Source organism: Oryza sativa, chromosome 11 (genome assembly GCF_034140825.1).
Source record: "Oryza sativa Japonica Group chromosome 11, ASM3414082v1".
NCBI classification, from domain to species: domain Eukaryota; kingdom Viridiplantae; phylum Streptophyta; class Magnoliopsida; order Poales; family Poaceae; genus Oryza; species Oryza sativa.
Window position 1 is genome coordinate 23,587,204 of NC_089045.1, and position 7,715 is coordinate 23,594,918.

Below are 7,715 nucleotides of genomic sequence, written 5' to 3' on the forward strand. Positions count from 1 at the left end.
TCTCTCCTCTCCCTCACCACTCACCCCCATCTCCTCCTCCCTCTCCTGCGCCTCCGGCCCCTGCGGCGGCGGAGCGAACCAGCCGCGCGGCGGTGGCCTTCCCTCCGCCTGATTCCGCTCCTCCCTCTCCTGCACCTCCGGCCCCCAGGCGGCGGAGCGAGCTGGCCGCGCGGTAGGCGGCTGGGCGGCCGAGGCCTCGCGTGGCGGTGGCCCACGCGAGGGCGGCGGTGGCCTCCCCTCCGCCTGATTTGGAAGAGAGGCGGGCTGGTGGCGGGGAGTGCGCCCGGCCGCACGGTAGGCGGCTGAGCAGCGGCGCGTGTTAGAGTGCACAACCCGGCCCACCAACCGTGGGCCACCCAGGTCACATTGGGCCTACTCCACCACCAGCCCAATCGGAGCCATAACTTTAGGTCCTGAGCCTATACAACCCAAAAGACTAGTCTGATGGGTGAGGACCGCCCCCACCTTTTATGTCGTGTTCCCCCATCATCGATCAATTACCGATGTGGGACTAAACCCAACAATCTACCCTATCACACATCGGGCCCAACAATCTCCCCCATCATATCAACTCATATTACCCCGAAGACGTGTTACCTGGGCCTCAGGCCTAACAATCTCTCCCATCACATCAACCCATCTGACCCCGAATGTCACATCAACCCATATTACCCCGAAGACTTGTTACCTGGGCCTTTGGCCTAACAATCTCCCCCGTCACATCAACCCATGTGACCCCGAAGTCTTGTTACCTGACCTCCCCACCACGTGACCCACATTGAAATTCCATCACATCAACCCATGTGACCCCGAAAGTCACATCAACCCATATTACCCCGAAGACTTGTTACCTGGGCCTTGGGCCTAACAATCTCCCCCGTCACATCAACCCATGTGACCCCGAAGTCTTGTTACCTGACATCCCCACCACGTGACCCATGGAAATTGTTCTAGGTTCCAAACCTTGGGCTCTGATACCACTTGTTAAAGTGCGCAGCCCGGTCCACCAACCGTGGGCCACCCAGGTCACATTGGGCCTGCTCCACACTAGCCCAACCGGAGCCACAACTTTAGGTCCAGCGCCTACACAACCCAAAAGACTAGTCTGATAGGGGTGAGGACCGCCGCCATCTTTTAAGTCGTGCTCCCCATCATCAATTACCGATGTGGGACTAAACCCAACAATGGGCGCGAGGGCAGTGGCGGCCTCCCCTCCGCCGGAACCGGGAGGGGAGGCAGCCGGGCGGCGGCTCGATCCGGAGCGAGCCGGCCGGGCTGCAGCCGGCGACGACTCTAGGTTGATTCGGCTGTGGAGTTGATTTGTATATTTTTTTTCTGTGAATTGATTTGTAATGAATGATTTGTCAATTTTTTTTTGTCGATTTGAAGATGATTTTGTGATTGATTTGTGGATTTTCGATGGGCATGTATTGTGGATGATTGTGTATGTAGATGATGTTTGTATATGATTTGTGTATGTGGATGATTTTGTATGATTTGTGGGGATATTTGTGTGTGACTGAGATTGTGGTTGAGTGCAAACAGAATAAAAACAATGGAAATAAAAAGAAAAAAAATGTTCTTTAGTCCCGGTTGGGCTAAAGATCTTCAGTCCCGGATTGATAATCCCGGTTTGTTATCCGGGATAAAAGGGGGTTACAAATAGGGACTAAAAACCCTTTCTAGCAGTGGGTCAAACGTTCGATGTGACACCCAAAAAGTTCTTTTTACGAACTAAACAGGGCCTAACTATTCTGTTCGATCTTGGAGTTCATATCTACCACCTCTCTGCCAATGCAGTCGTAGTGATTGTTAGTAAGGGGAGCAAATGCGTATACTGATTGATATCGGTTTATGTAAAATGTCTAAGACTTTATTTATTGAAAGTGTCTTTCGATTCTGTAGACTTCAAGTGAAAATAATGTTTTATGTTGCTTCCTCTTAGAAAGTATACGCGTATTGAATGAGTATTTGTGAATGTATTAATGGTATGGAAACCTTGCATATAGAGAACTGATTGTATGTTTGTGAGTGAGCAATGTATTGGATGTTTCTTTGTTGGGAATGAATTACTAACGTTAATATGTTTCAGAGTTACTAATGTGCGGATTTGTTATTTCCGTCTCAAGTTGCTAGGACCCAGGAGGCGCAAACTGGCACAGCAGAATCAGTGCTCACTGAAGATGGGCCTGATGTCCCTTTATCTGACAGTATTGTTTTACGGAAGCTTCTTTTAAGTACTAAGTGAATTTCCTTGTATATGCACATGTGGCACAAGACAATACTCCCTCTATCCCAAAACAGAAGACATAACCACTCATAATACAAAGACCAAGAAAACATTTATTCACTTTCTTGATTGGATCACCTTAATGCATGCAAGCAATGTGATTGGGAGGTTTGATGATAGAAGATTTAAAACAAATCAATCTTATAGGACCAAGAAATGCTAATTAATGTATCTATTCATGCATACCTTATATTATGATATATGAGAAAAAAGCTGTTGAGTCTTATATTTTGGGATGGAGGGAGTAAACTTATGTTGCTTTTCCTCATGATCTAGCGCATACCAAGATACTTTGATCCTGGTGAAACTTTATTGGAAACATGCTTTAATTGTGGTGAGGAGGGTCATGTAGCTGTGAACTGTCCAATGGAAAAGCGGAAGAGGCCTTGTTTTGTTTGTGGGTTGTTTGGACACAATTCAAAGCGGAAGAGGCCTTGTTTTGTTTGTGGGTAGCTCCAAGGCATTATTGCTTGGTGACTTGGGTATGCATGCTCATGCCCTTGACAAGATCATCTTATTTAGTTCTCCATTAATTACATGATGTTGCTGCATTTGTTATTTCAACTCATAAGTTAACATGCTTGCCTTGTTTAGATAGGTTCTAGAATTCCAGTTCATTAATCACACATATTTACTTCACAAATTTTGACAATTTGACCCTTTGCAAAAAACTATTTTTTACAAATGAACCGCCGCCAAAACTTATTTCAAAACTGACCCTTTTGCTTAACACCAAATCGTGTGGCGCTGAACATAGACATCTCAGTGCCAAATAGCATAGCACTGAATGTACGTTGGCATGCTGACTTAGCCTCCCATCCGCCGTGGCACGACATTCAGCGCCAGCTGAAGTGGAGCTGAGGTGTTTAAATTCAGCGCCACATGATTTGGCGTTGAAAAAAAAGGTTATTTTTGAAATAAGTTTTGGGGGCGGTTCATTTGTAAAATTAGTTTTTTTCAAAGGGTCAAATTGTCAAAATTTGTGTATTTACTTGCCCCTGCCAATTTCAGGAATCAAACATTTGTTAATCATTTTTGTAGGGTCAAGACTGTTTCATCTGCAAAAAAGGAGGTCATATTGCGAAAGACTGCCCTGAAAAGCACAATAGGAATGCTATCAACAGTCTACATTTTATGTACGATGTGGAGAATCAGGGTCCTGATATGTTTGGATATGCCAATGATTATCCACGCGATGATGTTAAGGTCAGTATTGTTTTCTCATGGAGGGATACTTGCCTAAGGAAAAAAAAATCTAACTCAACATATCTTTAAAACCATCTCTCACTTTTAATATGCAGTGGTTACAATCTAAATCCTACTGCTAATGCAAACTGTGCTGCTTCAGAATATACCTATGAATGAATTGTGGTTTTGTCATTTTCGTTGATCCAGCTTTATGTTCTATTCACAAGCTTGGTTAGATTTTGTGAGCTAAGGTTAATTTTACATTAAGCCCTTCCTTATACTTCTGTGTTAGTCGAATCCCTGAATCCACATGTTTTGTCCACTTAATTAACATGCAATATAACGCAAATCATTCTCTTATGTAACACAAAAGTCCTGTAGCAGCGAGATTGCATTAATTGAAGTCATAGTATTATCCAAACTTATTTTCCCCCTCAACATCTACTTTGTTGGTCTGTGCAGGAAGAAAATTGCTATGCGTCCGACTGATATGTACAACTTACATCCGACAAGGGCGGAGCTAGAGTATTTGGGGGAGGGGGGGAGGACGGCTAGGAACCCGTTCAAGAAAAAATTGTACCTATACCTGAATATAAATTTAGGCACTGGTATTAGCTTAAACTTGATATAAAGCAGAGTAAATTAAATAAGTGGCACCCCCCTCCATCTCGCTCTAGCTTCGCCCCATTCCCACTAGTGTATATATAGGCATAGATGCTGCTTGTTTGGGTCCACATGATAAGAAACAAGCTCAGTGATTAGTAGATATGACATAGTCAGACACGAGTCGGATGGCTCGGTCATACGTATAGCAGGTTTCGTGCAGGAAATAAAATGCTATGTGTGTACGTAATCAGAAAGGTCATCTTTGTTGCGCCGACTTCTCTGATATCTGTCCAAAAGAAGTTGTTATAATTCTGCCCAACCTGGCCATACTGGTTTGGTAAGTTTAGTGGTTATTAACTTATTATGGCTTCCTTGTTTCTATATGTTACTTCTCACAGCAGCTGATCAATGTCTTCTGATACAGGGATGTGCCAAGCAACGTACGTAGGGAAGCTAGTACCGCGGCAACTCCAACTTTGTGTTACAAATGTGGCGAGGAAGGCTACTTCGCACGTGGATGCACAAAGAACACCAAGGTTGTTAGAAGCATCTTATTAATATATTGTCTACTGATAGTGATAAGAGCTGCTTGGGTTATTTATCCTGTGCACATCCTGGTTCCTTTTTAATTTGCAGTCTGATCGTATGAACGGTGAATCATCCGCACATAGGCAGTGTTTAGTTCCAAAGTTTTTTTCCAAACTTCCAACTTTCTATCACATCAAATCTTTCATACACACACAACTTTTCAGTCACATCGTCTCCAATTTCAACTAAATTTCAAACTTTAGGCCAATCTAAACACAGCCATAGTCGGAAAAAAGGCAAAGGCAAGAAAGATTTTGGCACTAGGGCTGTGTTTAGCTCATGTCAAAATTGGAAGTTTGGTTGAAATTGAAACGATGTGATGGAAAAGTTAGAAGTTTGAAGAAAAACTTTGGATCTAAACAGTCAGCTCCTTATGATGCTCACAAGACAAGTAAAAGGAAAATCCCCTTATTTGAGGAAAGAAGGAACTCATCTCATTTTAAATCCAAAGCTAGGGGTGGTTGGATTGCAGACGATGCAGATGACCAACCATAAAGAAGTACAAACCCAATGTGTGGGCTTCTCCATCTACCCCTAAAAAGCAATACAGTAACCATCAGTTTTCCTATGGCGGTGACTACTCTACTCCTCAGTCATCAAGTAAGCGGAAACGTCGAGCGCAACTTAAGATGAAGATAAAGATCAAGTGTTTCACGCAAAACGAGGTGACATATGATTAATTATGTTTTAATTATTATAAATTTAAAAAATCGATTAATCTGATATTTTAGAGCAACTTTCATATAGAAAGTTTTCGCACGAAACGTACCGTTTAGCAATTTGAAAAACGTGTCATGAGTATCCAAAATTTCATTTTTTGTTGGAGAAACGAACGCAGCCACTCACCAAACGCAAGGAAGCATAGCTTTTCGTCGTCGAGATTTGCCAGCAACACTCGTGTCCGGTTTGGAAGAAGCTAGCTGGATGCTAGTTTTTGATTTTTTTTTTTTTTGCCGTTCTGTTTACAAACACAATTGATCATCTCTTGTGCCTGCAAGGGCTGTTTCTGTATCTTAGATTACACATGTTGTGTTACTCCTGCTCAGTTCCAACTTCCTTTACTTCCCCCTTTCCAGCTCCGAGCACGCTTTCCCGGTGAAATCTCGTGGCTGTGGCGAGCAGATTTATGAACCTGTCTATTTGTTATAATTGTGCAGCCACTGTACTGCACATTTTTAGTCCCACCTTGCTTACCGATGACGATGAGGCCCGTGGGGCGCAGCCTTCAAATTCGTCCTGCCGCTACCACGATGCCACCGACGGCAGAACCGTTGCATTTTGAAATCGTTGTTTGAATTTTCTAATCGCTTCAACGATTTGCCTCATCGTTCTTTCTCCCGAAAAGCTACTGCGCGCGTGCGCGCTGGCAACTCGCCTTTCAGGAGCAGTTAAATCTAACCGACTAAATTAGTTTTAGATAATGGCGCTAACTAAGATAAGATTTTTCCTTTTTTTAGATTTCTTTTAATAGACTGAAAACTTTCAAGTTAGGTTTAAAAAACTTAAGATTTAAACTTTGAAGTCAAATAGTGAAATCTTTCTACTCAAACTTTGAAAATTTTCAACTCGAAATTTAAATTTGCAAGAGAAATTTTGAAAACTTTCAACTCAGATTTGAAAAATTTTTAACTCAGATTTGAAAACTGTTAACTTGAGATTTGAAAACTTTCAACTCAGATTTAAAAATATTCAACTCGAGATTTAAAAACTTTCTACTCATATTTGAAAACTTTCAAGTCTAGATTTAAAAAAATTTTAAGTTAAGATTTTAAAATTTAAGATTTAAAAACTTTCAATACAAAACATTTAAAAACACGTGTGCTACATATTAAAAAAAATAAAAAATAGAAAAGAAAAAAGAAATAAAAAAATTGTGAAAAAAACGAAAATTAAAATCGCCTCGTGGGGGGAGGGGTTGCCAGCTGGCACGTGCCAGCAACGTTGCTACTGCGCGCGCGCAAATTAACCGCCCCCTTCTTTCTCTGTCGATCAAAACCCTTCTCTTGTTTCTTCCTCAGCGAGTGGGAACCAGTTCATCGAGGCTGCATACGGTGATGGGGTGGGCGTGCGGTTTGGGTGCGGGGTAGAGGTTTGTGGTGGGGAGATTCCTGATAGTGAAGTCGTGGCGATAGGAGTTCACGGTCGGCGGCCAGATAAGGTGTGCAGTTTAAGCGCGAGGACACATGCATTGTGTGAAGTGGCGTACGCCGTCGTAGGGAGTTGCCCTGCGGTGAACTAGATCGCCAGCTCCATCCTTTGTTATATTGAAGGAAAAAAGCGAAACGACATATTTATAAATAAAAAAAAATTTATGAAGGAGGATAACAAGCTCTACACCTTTTATATGGAACCCAATCAAAGATTTGAGATCGAAAACCTTCCCCCCTAATTTGTGTAGGTTTAGGAGAGAGAAATCGCCGGCATGCCATTGCAACGGTTGGGCTGGGGCTTATAAACCTCCCCCACCATCGCAAGCAGTCGCCTAACGTGGGCCGCACGGGATAATCGATTATCCCGTGTGGTCCACTTAAGACAACCGCACGGGATATAAGACAACCGCACGGGATAAAAGGATTATCCCGTGCGGTTGTCTTAAGCGGACCGCACGGGATAATAGATTATCCCGTGCGGCCCACAGCCTGGCGCCGAGATCGCCTGGTTCCAGGCGGAGCCACTTACGGCCCGCTTGGAACCTAAAGGGGTCGGCGTCCAAGAAAATCACATGTCTAGTAGTGTTGATGGCCTCCGGTGGAGCAAGGCCAACTTACTTGCTGCTTTCTGGCACGGCAAGCACGATGCGGTGATCCGTTGACGTGTGCCCAACATCTTCAGCATGTTCATCGCCTACATGTCCATTATTGGTGTATGGAACTATTCCGACGCACGTGGATGAGCTCGGCCTCTGATGATGAGCTAGCTGGACACATTCCTGATGTCGAGGTTGAACGATGTAGTGTGCATGCGGGGGTGACAATTTCCCCGTTGGAGGTAGGGCCTCAGTGGATCACTACCCCTATAGGACTAGGGGTAGGTCCAAATATCC

The 7,715-nt window shown here is 43.7% G+C and overlaps 1 pseudogene; it reads left to right on the top strand.

Moving 5' to 3' along the window:
• The first annotated feature begins 2,125 nt into the window (after positions 1-2,125).
• Positions 2,126-7,484, top strand: LOC136354215 (uncharacterized; annotated as a pseudogene).
• The last annotated feature ends 231 nt before the right edge of the window (positions 7,485-7,715 follow it).